Consider the following 14995-nt stretch of genomic DNA (forward strand, 5'->3'; position numbering starts at 1 on the left):
ATGGTTGATATTATGTTAATGTGCGTATGTGTAGACAATTTTCTGTAATTTCCCAGTATAATAGGAAAGTCAACAGGCAAGTTTCTGTTGTTTGTTAATAATCCAATATCACCTCGCGAACTTTCGCAAGCCTCGCTTCCCCAGTCCAGTGCTTGTTTCCCGAACAGAACCTCAATCGAGTAACTTGGAGATGATTGATTCGGTACCGGTTTCACGGTTCTATTAAAACCTGATTAAACAACGTAATTAAACATACTTTCGGCTTCTTCTCTCCCTCCGCACCGCGGTAGTGACCACTTCCCTACTTTGCATGCGAAACATTTCAACAGTTCAAATGGAGATGATATTGTTGCCCACCGACTTCCCCCAACCTTTCCAATTACACTCGCTCCTTTGTCGAGTTTGCCGGGTGAGCTTCGTATCCTCTACCGCCTTCTCTTCCCGAGCCACATCCACCATTTGTTGATTACTTTTCATTGTTTTGATATGATTCCGTTTCGTGCAGTGCGGTTCTAGTTGGATTGGCGGTTTGTTTTAACTTTACCACACGAATTCACTGGCGCGTTCCTCGGGAAACTGTAGTGCAGTATACAATTTTCCCGCATTTGTACGGCGTTTCCTTTGTTTTATTTAATGTTTTTTATTGTAAACGATCAGCGGTTTCCATCGTTATATGCAGAAAGGTTTCACCCCGGAAAAATCAAAATGATTAATTCGGTACAGCATCGATATCAGTCGAGAAGTTTCTTGATTGAATATTGATGAAACCTTAGTTTGGGCGAAACACAATAAATCAATATAAATCAGTTTGCGAAGCATGTTGAATTCATTAGCTATTCCAATTTACTTTCAATCATATTTACAAAAGTACCGACCTCAATTTCCCTCGCCGGGAACAGCATTAGCTCAGCAGCGTCGGTGAAATCAAATATTCTCTTGTTTCAGTTTGCTTTCGTTCGGCTATCGGTTTAAACCTGAGCCAACCGTGCATCAGAGCTACCTACCAAAACCCGCAGATACCAAGCCAAACAGCAAGCTGAAACAGCGACGAGAAACCAGATCAAATACCAGCTTTATCTTCGTAATACATCATGATCGTGAAATATGACTGCCCGGTGGATGAATAATGTGGTCCCCATCCGTCCACGCCACAAGAGTCAATATCAATGAGAGAGGCACGCAGCATAGAGCAAGCACAAACTCATCCTTCGCCGAAATAGCATCGCTCCGATTACCACTCAGCCACAAATGTTCGTTCCCGACAAGACATCCTGACTGGCTGCAACTGCTAAGAAACTGTTAGGTTATCATCCTACGTTCTTCCATCGTTGTGTTGTTGATTTCTGGATAGAGTATAATTTATTGATTTTTAAATATGATCCAAAGCCTCGCCCGGTAATATCGCTTCCGGATGGTTTGTTGGGTAAACAAGTGATGGGGAAAGGAAACTCGAAGGAGGATATAGATTCCGGCAGAACTTCCATTTGCTCTAGCGTAAATATGCAGTGAATGAAATACGATATTTGTTAGTAATGCCTGGAGAACTTTTCCTTATCTGAATAAATAAATGCTACCAGCGTATAGTTATGAGAGTTTCGTTTTGGAGTGAGGCAGCTAACAGCACAGTGGAAATTGATTGGGCTAGTTTTTGAAACCGGAAGTAAAAATATGACACAAAACGTGCGACCTAACACAACCATGCGTATTTCCTTCGCATATTGTGAAGCGACGTCATTGTCAGGGAAGTGGTAGATTGCTACGGAGAGGAAAAGGACTTTAGAAAATTACCAAAAAAATTTAAGTCGTGTGAATATGTTTCTTTATAAGAATTAAGGGGTTTCCTCAACTGTTAGAATTATTAATTAAAATTGAAGGGGATCTGCTCAATTGTTAGAATTATTATTTGGGAAAATTCTTGCAAAGTTTCAGAGTATAACAGAAATCATACCAGTAAGTTTACTATAATTTGATTCTATGATTTTCAAAAAATAAACCCATTTTCAAATTAAATTCTAAATAGAATGGGGACGGGCATAGTGTAGTTGGTAAATCGATTGCCTTGTACGCAGCTCACCTGGGTTTGATTTCCGACTCCGCACATAGGGTTAGAGATTTTGCTAACCCGAAAATTGACGAATGACCCCAAGGTTAAAACTTCTAGAATCAAAATTAAAAAAAAAAAATGAATAGGGCGCGTTACTAGATGTCAAATCACACTGTGCACATATGAAAGACATACTCCTACGCGTCGGCATTCTAACAAGCATACACGCTACGAAAATCCCATGTACAAAAAAACCTCTAAATAATCAACGTTAACTGCAAGCAAACCCAACACAATGAATTCATCTACATCAACTAAATCACAAACAAGCGTAATTTCTGCTCAGGCATCAACGAATACCGAAACGCCGGAACAACGGAACTAGCGTTTTCGACCACTGTGATGCGCTTGCTATCTCCAAATCAACAGCCAGCACCACCAACGACAAAGTAAATGGGCCTCAACATTTTTTTTGAAAACCGTGTTTTTCAGAATTTGCATAAATATTTGGTGTCTACTCGTCAAGCCCGTTCCAAAAATACCCATATTGATTATGCTTTAGAGAATTCCACTAGACAAATCGCCATGTTGGTTTTCAAAATAGCGTCAGGCATCGATATTTGGCGCCCGTTCCAAAAATACCCATATTGATTGGGTTTTAGAGAATTCCACTCAACCGGAAGTCGCTTCTAGCTTTTCAAAATGGCCGAAGGCATCGATATTTGACATCCATATTGATTGAGATTTTTAGACATTCCACTAAACCGGAAGTGGCCATCATGGTTTCCAGAATGACGTCAGACATCAATATCTGGCGTCTGCCTCAACCGGAAGTCGCCATCTTGGTTCGATATTCGGCATAGAATCGTCAATCCTGTTCTAGAAATGCCCATATTGATTAGGTCTTATAGATTTTCGTTCAACTGGCAGTCGCCATATAGCTTTTCAAAATGGCCAATATTTGGCGTCTTCCTCAACCGCTAGTCACCATCTAGGTTTTCGAAATGGCCTCAGACATCAATATTTGGCGTCTACTCGACAAGCCCGTTTCAAAAATACCCATATTAAATGGGTTTTACAGAATTCCGCTCAAACGTAAATCGCCATCTTGGTTTTCAAATGGCGTCAAACATCGATTTTTGGTGTCTACTCGTTAGTCCTGTTTCGAAATAACCCATAATACGAGCTAAAAAGAATCCTCGGGGCGTCTTTCCCACTTTTTCGAAAAAATAAGTTCATTACAAGCCAAAGGGCTTTAAATATTTTTGCAAAAACCATGCTAATTGCGAAAGCCGTGTAAAAAACGGTGCACAAAACGTGTAAAAAAAACTTTAGCGCATTTCAGTTTTTTATTTCAGGTGAAAACTAAGGGCTGAACCTTCCACGGAATTTGAGTTGTCCGCGGAGAGCTGCTGAGCGAGATTGTTTATAAATCCGCCAGTTTTGATTAGTTTATTTTTTTGTTGAATGATACTCAAAAATATGCAATAGTTCTTGTTGTTTTCATGTTCAGAAAAACATCCAAGCGCAATCGAATTAAATTCTCACTGTCAAGGGGTACAGTGAGAAGGGAAGGAGTTACAATCGACCAGAATTAACCAAATGTCTAATTTTTGTCGGAACAGTAACAATTCGTCTGAATGCAAGAATGTTTCCTCAGAAATAATATTAATACACATCCTTTCTATAAATATTGTTACATATTTATTGTTTCAGAAAAGACTAAAATTGGTTTCTTTTGCCCACAGCGTCAAATGGCTTGCCACATTATTTTTTATTAACCCATCGCAATAAAACTATTTACCGAAACCTACGTGGTCTCTCAAGCTATACAGATATTCAGTACAACTTTGAAACAGTTGACGAGGATTCAAACTAATTCATTCCATTTTAATTGAATTTAATATAAATCGAATAGTGAAAGCCGATGCGGTAAGCAGTTACAGGAGCTTAATTTTACCATCAAACACAAAAACGCCTAGAATATTCATAGTTTCAGCAGGCAATTGTGGAACCGTTCCCATTTAATATCGATAATTGTCTCTTCGTCCTTGTGCTCCACCACATAATGGAAAACTTCAAAACGACTTCAACAATCTCTCTATCCCGATAAGAACGATGAGCAGAATTCCTTCCAGAAAATACTATCACATATAATAATGAATAATTTATGTTCGGCCTCAGAAGCGGGAGAAGGTTGGTCGAGATTGGCCTTATTTGCATGCAATAGGAAATGATGAAAAGCTTCGTTCCGAGAACAGAGAGAGAGAGCCCCGTGTTGGCGATAGTGTGCGAACCTATCGATATGCATTAGCATCGAAATGCGCCACTTTAACATATTGCAGCTCGACCACCTCAGTGGATGAGGCGAGATGAGGGGGCACGCGAGGATAACGTCTTCTTCTTCTTCTCGTTCAGGTGCTTTGCTCAGAAGATCCGTTGGTCTTCTGCTAGCGTACACTGTGGATGGCACCGCGATGTTCGAAACGAGCTTTGCTCTACCTCGATGACATCGATTTGTAATCAGAAAATGAAGCTTATAGCTACTGTGGTGTTGGTGGTGGTTGGTGGTGATTGCACGATGGTATGGCAGTCAAGAACCGGATGTTTGTGGCAATGTTTTCCAATGCCCTCCGGGCGGCTGTTTTCCAGAGGGCAGAGAAAGACACTTTGCTGTATGAAACATAGGTTTGAGCTGCCGGGATGAATCCGCTCGTGACAGGGTTGTTTAAATACATTTAAAATAATGTATGTGGCTCACAAGGAAGCACTCTGGGACCTTTGATTAGAAGTTGGTCTACACAAAATGTAATTAACTATAGTTCCCTTTTCAAAAAAATGAGCGATTCGCCGACGTTTTGATTCACATAATTCACAGCTTCTTCAAGCTGTTTAGCGAAAACATTTTTTTTTAATTTAGACAAAAAAGCGATATTTTTAATTTTAGAAAAAAATTTAAAAAGCACCCCTTCCGCGGATTAAACCCAGGGATCCCAATCTACAATCCGAAAACACACCAGCATCGATGTAGATCATCAGCAACTTGTATGCAGTTTGCTTTTACCACTATTTGCCATGTGGCAAGCGGTATCCGTTCATCTGGTCTCCACTTCACCGACGCGATAGGGCGAGTGATTTTCTGAACACACCAGCCCACCTCCAATCATCTATCATTCTTCGCCGTCTTTCCACTGCCTTGTGTTCCGGTTTACCTTGGCCTGCGCTAGCGAATGCGAATACCGGGAAAAGATATTCAAAACCGTTATAAAATATAACATTAGGCTCTATTCTCATTCATTGCCATTCGATAAGGCGGCTGCAACTGGGATGCCGATACTGTCGTCGTGGCCGCACAAGTGGAGCTCTCATGATATATTGCACGATCTTTACGGTCTCGCTGTCGATGTGGTGATGATGTTGATGGCCAGAGCCGGTTGCAGTCGATAGGCTTCGGAAGCACAAATCTTAGGGGGAAGGCAGATTTTTCGAGGTCAATTTGAATATCTAAGCAAATGAATCAGGGAATCGAGTTCTAAGGCTTAACAAACACAAACGAGATAAAATTTATGGATTAGGCATTATTTTTGTCATATTACTAATAACCAAGATTTACATGAGATCAGTGGAATCAGTTCTGAATAAATATAGTCATTTTCGCTTTTTATTCAAAGCCTGTCAGTGTAGCGATCAAACTTCTCGATTTTAAAAGCCGTTTTGAAAGCAAAACCAGAAGGTTACTAAACCTATTACAACAATGCAAAGCCAAACACTTGCTACAACGAGGAATCAGAGGGATACAACACGAATAAAATCGAGGTTTCGTCGATACCTTCAGAATAATATAGTGTTCTTCCATGAGGTCTGCAATATCCATTCTAAGAAACTAATCATCCGGAGATTGGCTTTCTTTTAGCTAACGAGTCCGTTATATCGTAGCTCGGGATGGAACAATGCGAGCAATGAGATGATGTAGGATCACTCTTTCAACTAACTTCTGGATACAGTAAATCACTTCGGCCGATATGAGTTGTGGTCGAAGGCTATGTTTCCCGGTATGTGAATGGCGTTCACTCTCACCTGCCTTCGGTTTTGAGGAATGATCTTACTTGAAAGAAATTTGTAGAAAAAATTTCACAAGCGTTATTGTTGTGTGACAAAAGAACAAGAGAGAACTGCACCATTGAAAACCGTAATTCATTCGCAGGAGATCTTCTGTGTCGGCGCAGATTCCGGCCAGAATTTGTTGGCGAAATCGTATACATCGGACAGTGTCCCAATGAGTGCTCATCGATGTTTCGCTCGTTAACGTGGTTTTTGGGTTTCATCAAGCTTTTCATGTTCATTGGAAAAATTTTTTCTGTTTCAAATTGCTTGCCAAATCACAAATCGAATTTAAAAAATAAGTTAAGTCTCCTCACAGTACGGAAGCTTGTTAGCATTCCCACTGTAAGAATTATCCTCATGAATCCCTTCACACCAGCGACACTTGGTCATATTGCTTGCAATGTGTAGCTGTGCAATGTATGACCTGCGGTACAAAAAGGTGAATGTACAGATGATCCTTGCCGAAGAGGACCTCATTTGACACAGTCGCATGATATGAGTCTGAATGGACATCCTGTCATATCTTTTGTGGCTGATACAGCAAGCATTCTAAAATCATTACTGACTGAAGCAAGGAGTTTTTGAAACGGCCAACTTCGTGCTCCAGCAGATTCACGGTGATTACGCCATTAATCTCGACGTTTTCGGCGGGTACATATACAAGGTGCTGCTTCGTAAATATCAAGTCTCCGGCAATGCCAATGGGAACAATAACGCTATGATTGTCGGAGCGTACGTTCGAGATTTCGACGAATCTCGTTCGGTTAGCCCGTTAAAAACTTTTAGAAACTGGGCCAGAAAATGTTCACAAATTCTTTGATCGACTTTATATTTTCGCTGTTAGCTTGCCAAACAAGGAAGTTCGACAACCGTTGAGAAAACCTGCCAAATCCGACCCTGGATGCTGTCGGTGCCAGTGTGTGAGAAGATGGAAAGATAAATTCTCAAACACCGTCGCTATCAAAAGGTTTGCCCTGGGCTCGTTCCGAAGGTAGGTACAATAAAATGAATCAATTTAAATGATGCCTATCCTCATAATCGGATGAGAGATACTTGTTACCGGTGCTAGTGCGGGAGAATTCGTTGTGTTTCGAGCCTTAGAACGAAACCGAAATTGAGGTCCAAAACTGTGAGGATTTTATTATGCTATCCTCGTAACTGAAATATAATAACCATCAGAACGTGAGCAAATTACAGGTTAAAATACACTAACCACCAAACTTCTCCACCGAAAAAATGTCAGATGGAGACGCGTAGTCATTAATTAAATTAACCCTTTCAAGGCTAACTTTACCCTAGTGTATTTAAGGATTCAAAACTATTTTTCGTGCAAACTTTTTGAGTCACGTAAAAATTGGTTTTGTTCAACATAGGTGTTTTTTGTTTGCAGTGCCAGAAGCTATTCAATTATTAACTTCCGTAGCTCATTACGATACGCCTATCCTATTCGCAATAGTCCACCAGCAAGAAGAAGGCTCTGAAAGGCTGTCAAAATTGATGTTTTAACAGTTTTCAATTATAGTTTAAGACAACGAAGTACTATCAAACTTTCATTGTCTATCGCTGGCAGCACTGCTCGACAGGATTATTAATAAGACTAATTGTAATAACTTCAACTGGATAGTTAAAATCACTGTTAGTACTCAAATGAAAGGTAACAACAGTTCCAGCTTTACTAGTTGTTACGGGCAAACGGCTACCTAAACCAAGAATAATATCTGTTTATAAACGTTGTTGATTATAAATAACACGGGCGTGAAAAGGTTAAATTCCATTCGGATTATCCCATCGCATGACAAAATCAGCCTAAATTGAATTTCCCCTTGCACCGATCGGCGGCCGACCCCTGAAAACCTCGGTAATCCCATTCGAACAGGCAGATCAATATTAAATTTCAAAGTATTTACACTCATCGAATAAAAAATCCTACTCTCCGTACAGCCAGCAAAGTTCCTCGTCTCATGTTTCGAATTCCTTATCGTAAGCGAACCAGCCAGTCAGCCGGCTATCAGCAGGCGGACCACAAGCGAGGGGGAAGGTGTCGGAGAGGGATATCAACCGCGTGGTAAATGCCCCCTTCTGACACATATTTTATACGATCAGCCACGGCGGGTGGGGGGAAGGTGTCGAACGCCAAAACGGAAGCATTTCGCGGCAACAGCGTTTCTACTAAATTTTCGCCCTCCTTGCATCATTATCCCTGCTAATGCCGGGCGGGGGATTAGGATATTATCAAGTTCTGCTGTTCGACATTCTCAATCAGTTGGCTCGGTGGAACAAAGGGGAGGGGTGGTTTAGATTTGCAAAGTTTCTTGCCTCAGTGCGCGGCACAGGCACGACAAGGTTTTGTATAGGGAAATAATGTTGGCAAACGAGGAGAAAATAACGATTTTGTTTTCAGAGTACGGTTGATTGACTTAACTGATAATGTGCTAAATTTAAATCAATTATCAGTTTTTGCTGGAAATGACCCATTAAATGGGGAATGGATCAATATAGCTTGTAGGACAAACTGTTTGTCGTTATGGCCCACTTAGTAAAGAGGCATACTTCGGCATATCGCAATTAACATCCCTTTATATTTTACGAATGCTCTTTTGTTACAGCGAATTCCATGGAAATTCAAAGGATTCTTTCCAACTGTGTTATCAAATAGAGACTTACGTGCAATTATCATCAATTCTGGTACACTTTTCAATCAATACAATTATGCGATTTCCAGCATGAATGAATACGAAATTTACCTAGAAGTAAAGAAAAAAAAATCATTAGAAAAATGTTAGACGAACACAATCATATTGAAAAATCGGAAAGAAACAGCATCACTGACTGCGTTCAAATTTTAGATCGTTTTAACTATTGTTATTTCAATTTTCATTTATTCTAAAATGATTTAAATTTATTCTAAAATCCGGCTAAACCCAAAAATGAATTATTAGCTATAACAGAAATGGAAATACCCACTGTGCAATATTCTTAACCGAAGTCGATTGATTTCCCCCAAGGGGACCCCGTTCCCATGCATCTATTCGTAGCAGAACTGTCACCGCAGGTAAAACCTTTTCCTCTAAACAAAATTTTTACGGAAACGTCAACCCTAACTTTCTCAAAACCAATCTACCAGCAACTGGCACTTTGTTAATTGATTGCCATCAATTAGAAACTTTTACCGCAAATCTCCCCACAAGTAATCTAATCCAGAGCTGCCAGAGCAACTAAAATCCCCAACTATCAGTGACCAATTCATTAAACGACCGAATAATCCCACAAGCAAAGCCGGCAATTAACACTTTTAATCTGTCCAGCTCATCCCATTCCTTCTCCTCGATTCTGTTTCAGCAGCTACTGCTCCCGACTGGTCAAAACAAGGAAGCGTTCGGTCAGTCAGTCAGTCAGTCAGTCTCTTTTCAAACGAACCCTTTATCTATTTCTTCTATAGCCACCCCTTCCAGTGCAATTAGAGGTCAACCGCACTGGCTTATGTACGTACTTTAATCAACCGGACGAATCTGTCGACATCCGGAGGACATTCAGCCTTCCTTCGAGGGGTCTCAAGTAGTAAGTTGTTGGAACGCTTATCCCTGTTTCCTTTTGATCTAGTACAGTGCACACACATAAGTACACACAGAACCAACCAGTACAACAACTTTCAGCTCCATCAGTCCGATGGGGCATCGCTGGCAAATGTCCACACACCCAGCCAGCACCACAGCAGTTAGTTTCCTAAATGGGCGCTTAGCCGGAAGGAAAAACTAATCGAACAAATTTGAAACTGGGGGCAGGAACGGGAGTAGGTGGGGGAGCGAAACGATCCAGCTTTTCAATTTAAGTGAAACTATTTTTGGATGATTTCCTTGAATGGATAGGTTATTAATGGCTGGATTGCCGTTGAGTAATCGTTTGAATATGGTTTCCAGATTGAAGATTGTGAAAAAGCTTAGTTCTCTTGATAACGGTAAAATTTCAATATGCATGTCAGCTGCCCAGGTAACCATCACCAAGCCTCAGTATATGCTGTAAAGAAGCATATTATTTGCAGCGGCAGAAAAAATGCATGTTTAGGGCAGAGCAGCAGTGTGGCTGTATATTTTGACAAAAGATACTTTTAAATGGTATTTAAAGCTATTTGAATAGTTGTACGGTAGCCGCTTATATGCATTTCCCATGCCTATTGCTTAGCTGAGTCGTTCCTCTAACGCAGATTTGAATAGAAGTCCTGCAAATAAAAATGATAATTGCCATCAATTTAGATTGAAAGATTGATTACAATAACTTGTAAAACATTTCTAAGATACTACTCAATCCGCGAATTAGAATAAAACTAACACAAAAAAATACTGAAATATCAGGATATGATTTGGCAAGCGATTTGCACAAACGGAAAATTTTCCAAAGTATTTTCCGAGAATAGAACTGGTCGATGGCTTTTCGAAACGTTACAGCCAAATTTATTTCTAAAATCTTACACCAGATACAATATTTTTTGTAATTTTGTGAATAATTTCGTATTCTTTCTGCGGAAATACCAAGGAATACATGATTGATCTATCTCTCCATAGCAAATTTTGTACCCACATTTTGTAACTTTGTCACCTACATTTTTGACGTAGGACTACGTCTTTGTTTTCGATATGGGGGTGCACTCTGCAAATTCTACAAAAATGGTATGTAACGAAAAGTGGTCCAATTTTAAACGCATATAATTTAGCCATCTCACGATAAATTTTCAATTTTTTTGCACAAATCGCCCCGAAATACTACTAAGAATAGATTCCAATAGATAAACCCAAAGATTTTTGATATCATAGCATTAAAAAATTAAATAATATACAACCTTGTCAAAATATCGCGCATCAACACACAGAAGATAGCGCTTCCCAAGCCCTGTACGACGGATTGGTGTACCTAGCGCACAACGCTTCTATGAATGACGTCATCATCGACTATTTAAAGAACGGACTTGGTCAGACACGCTCAGTTCCCTGTTGAACGGCTCGCGAAGCAGATCACTGCGCTGTGTTTTTTACAGCCAGTGTAGCTGAGCTAGAAGTCCGTTACACTGGCTGTGGAGGGACGCTACCCTGTGTCTTCCAACAGGCGACCGCTCCAACTGCTTCCTAAATGCCGCTGTAATGTTGCCAGTAAATTTTTAGTTTAACTAGCACATGTATTTGCCATTTGCGCTTGAAATTAAGTAATGTAGTGGTAGTAATAAGCTTCCCATTTTGGTTTAAACGCAAGGACAGTTTTTAAAACAGGATTTGATTAATTAGTTTAGCTCATCTAAGCAATTTTATCAATTCTGTAATTTAAAAGGAATTTTACGGAACTTGGTGAATTTGGCCCCACTTGCAACTGGTATAATCAACCTGCACAAAGTGTTGCATAACGCAGGGCTGTTTTTTGGAACAAAATCATTCAGCCCTTCGCTATGCAAAATCACGAAATTATGACAGATGGGCTAAGCGCGGCCGTTCCTTTCAATCGGGAAAGGCCGCGTGGAATTTTGGTGAAACGCGCTAATAGTATCGTGGTGGTACTAGTTGTCTCTTTCGCTCTACCCATCATCATCAGCGTTGACTCATTTTGCATTGTACGCTTGGGTTCAATGTTTGGAGCGAATGTGTTGGTAGGTAGGGGAACTGGCGGTAAAATGAACACGTTAAGCAAAGTCATTATTTTCTAACTAATAAGTGAATGAGACATTACACCTTATGTTTCTTGTTAGACATGTTTTGTACATATCTGGTAAAAATACTTCGTCATAAACACATTTTTTCAAACACGATTCTTAATTTCTAAACATGTCCAAAAATGAGACATGTTTATAGCGAGTGGGTAAAATGAACATGTGGCGGTGGTAAAATGAACAGCTTCTGGTGACCTGCAAAATGTCCTGTATGTATGCAATGCGCAGCGTTGGAAAGCATTTTCCGATCAATGCTAATATCCCAACAAATCATGAGCTTTGCATACACACAGGGCATTTTGCAGGCAAAAAAAATTGTCGCGGAAGAATTGAATTTTCATGACGTAATATTAACCATTTTACAATCCTGTGGCATCGAAACACATCTACAAACTTGGGGTTATTCATGGGTGTTTGAACTTTTAGGATCTGTTTGAGAGTAACTAGAAAGCTTGTTCTATACATGAGATGTGATTATATTGTCTAAAGTTTGATTTTTCTTCACCGGTCCGGGTGTTTTTTCCCACACACTAAGTACTAAGAAAATAAATATTTTACATTAAGTAGTATAGTCCTACGTCTACAGTTCGTGCAACCCCTTAGGGCTGCCCCTTGTAGTTTTAAGAACAAATTTCTGACTCAAAAGCTAGTAATTTACCTTCGAATACACTACAATAATATAAAATACAAACGTTATCCGAAAAAAAAAATCCAAAATTCTATTTTAATGAAAAGCGAAGATTCTTTTCGCGGCATTCGAGCACTTTCAGTGTAACCTGTTAATGCCAGAGGGTCCACTTCATAGGTAGTCGCTTTCCTGTACACTATTATCACTGCAGCTATCTTGGAGATCGTTTATTTTTTTCATTCGTTTCTCCGATTTACGGATGACGATTATGAAACCATCTTGTTCGTTTCCTATTCTATTACTGACGCACAGTGGCACAACGAGTAACAAAACCCTAAAAATCAACATGTTGTAATTATTTTCTAAACATTTACTTTATTTTTTTTTCTAGTTTGAAAAAAATTATCTTAAAATTTTCCGATAATCGGATGGAAAATGAATTTTTAACATGACGTTGATGCAAGTGATGTCGAGGAGTTTTGTTTAATTCAATTAATAAGAATTGTTCGTCCCTTCGAACTTCAAATGACGATATTTTGAGAACTACACAGTCGATTGAAGTAGATTTGAATTCTTTGGAAAGAAGAATGAATCATTCAAAAATTCAAAGTTCAATATTTGAACTCTTCGTTCAGAAATAATTTTCCTTTGTTCTGCTTCAAGAAACAGCAATTAAGAAATTGAATGTCATATCAGAAATTTATCTTTATGCGTCTTACAATTTGTGAGATGGTCTCCCATGGGTCACGTATCATGAATCTGACTCAAAATTTAATGTAGTTTCAAGATATACAGGCCTCAGAAGTTTTTATATCCATTTTTTGAAAACACCCTTATGGAGACACCCTGTAGCTCATAAATTTTCATACAAAATTGGTTGCTTTGGGTATCATCATATTACTGAACAAATAGTGATTTTTACTAGTTTCATCATTCCCGCTATCCAGTGTAATTGGCTACTATTATTACCGTGTATATTAATTTATTTTATTTGGAGCAAGGAAAAGCTCCCTGGAATTAGGTTTCATTCAAACCCATTCGCCAGAAGGCATAAAACCTCCTCATCTTTTGTAACAACAGATTACAAACATCCAAATGATACATTTTACAACTTATTTCTACGACTAAAACTAACATTAAAATTTTCGTAATTAATAACTAACACTGGGACAAAAGATAGTCAGAAAATTAACCATCTAACGATTTAACGTCCAACGCCTTCAATGGGATTGACATAAAAATGGTAAAAAAAAATTATGAAATTTCTAAACTGATAGCAGAAATAGATTCAGCAACCCAAAATAAGTTAAAAAGCCAATTTTTGCGGCATAACCTAATTTTTACAATTTTGTTACAACTTTGTATCGAGAGGTGCCACTGTGTGACGGTACTGGCTGGTGCTGTAAACGCACTACATTTTGTCGTAATTAATTTAGCATTTGCTGATTCATTCACAGTTTTTAGAAGTTGGACAACCGTGTATGATTTAATTGAAGATCATGATCTGTATTTGTTTTTGTTGTAGTAGATGTTCTTCTCTTGGATACACCCGTGTATTATTTACTGCGCTGACACGTAGGAGACTGATTGTCATAAGTACACAGCGTGGTTTGAGCACAGGGCTTAAAGTCACGAAGTAGGGAATAGGGTAAATGAAGTCGGATTTTGCGTTTCGCCTTCGTCTCATCAATAGCATAGCAAATCACTTTGGCTAGACATTGATAATAAAAATTGGCACTACTGGTGTGGACACTCAAATAACTGGTTCGCATTGATATCTTTGAAAGCACAGAAATTCTGGTTTATCGGAGACAGCGAAATCCAAAGCTCGTTTTCGACAACCGAACCTCCGCTAAGTTTCTTTCTATAGAATGGGACGTTCATACAAGTGGTGGTTTCTCCATATTGTGGTGTGAAGTTGTGAATAGTTTTACCGGAAGTAATAAGAGCTTATAACTTTTCTATGATAATAGAGTAGAATGGTGTCAAATAGGTATGGAGGTACAAAAGGTACAGCGTATTATCTTTTCTGTTATAGCAGAGCTCGCTCGTATTGCGTGAATTAGATATACGGTAGAGACACATTGTCTTTCGTCCTCAGTACAGTACATTAAATCAAAGTAAAAAAAGTCGATTGAGTTTTTTCTTACGTAAACATTAATGCTAAACACGAGTTTTGTGTTGGTTTTTCGATATATTTGTTTTCGAAAAAAAATACGGACATCAACACAAAACATACGCTTGGGGCACGATAGGTCAGTCGTTTGGGGGCACTACTACAATTTAAATTTGATTTTTTAACAGGAAAATTGAGCGCAATTTCGCGCGAAAAAAGCACAAACGAAGTAAGGAGGACATAAAGAACGCAATTGCATCTGTTCAAGATGGCGCTAGTATTCGATTAGCCTCTAAACAACCCAAGGTTCCGTTCGAAACATTACGTGCTAGTATGAAAGGAAAGTGCTCGTCATCAATGAAAACGCGTCACATATTTCGCGTGAGTTAACAATATATGAATGTAAGGTGCTGT

At 39.2% G+C, this 14995-nt stretch overlaps 1 long non-coding RNA gene across 3 annotated transcripts in view; it reads right to left on the minus strand.

Annotated features, from left to right (window-relative positions):
- The window catches only part of LOC131676695 (uncharacterized), a 133755-nt gene that overhangs the window by 98990 nt on the left and 19770 nt on the right, over nt 1-14995 (minus strand). Inside the window, exon 1 of one of the 3 annotated variants that reach the window (XR_009303221.1) lies at nt 8813-8827. The exons of the other annotated variants lie outside the window; for them this stretch is intronic. This is a non-coding gene — a long non-coding RNA (uncharacterized LOC131676695). Of the gene's footprint in view, nt 1-8812; nt 8828-14995 lie in introns of those variants that run through there. 3 annotated transcript variants of the gene reach the window in all.

This window comes from Topomyia yanbarensis, chromosome 1 (genome assembly GCF_030247195.1).
Source record: "Topomyia yanbarensis strain Yona2022 chromosome 1, ASM3024719v1, whole genome shotgun sequence".
In the NCBI taxonomy this organism is placed as follows: domain Eukaryota; kingdom Metazoa; phylum Arthropoda; class Insecta; order Diptera; family Culicidae; genus Topomyia; species Topomyia yanbarensis.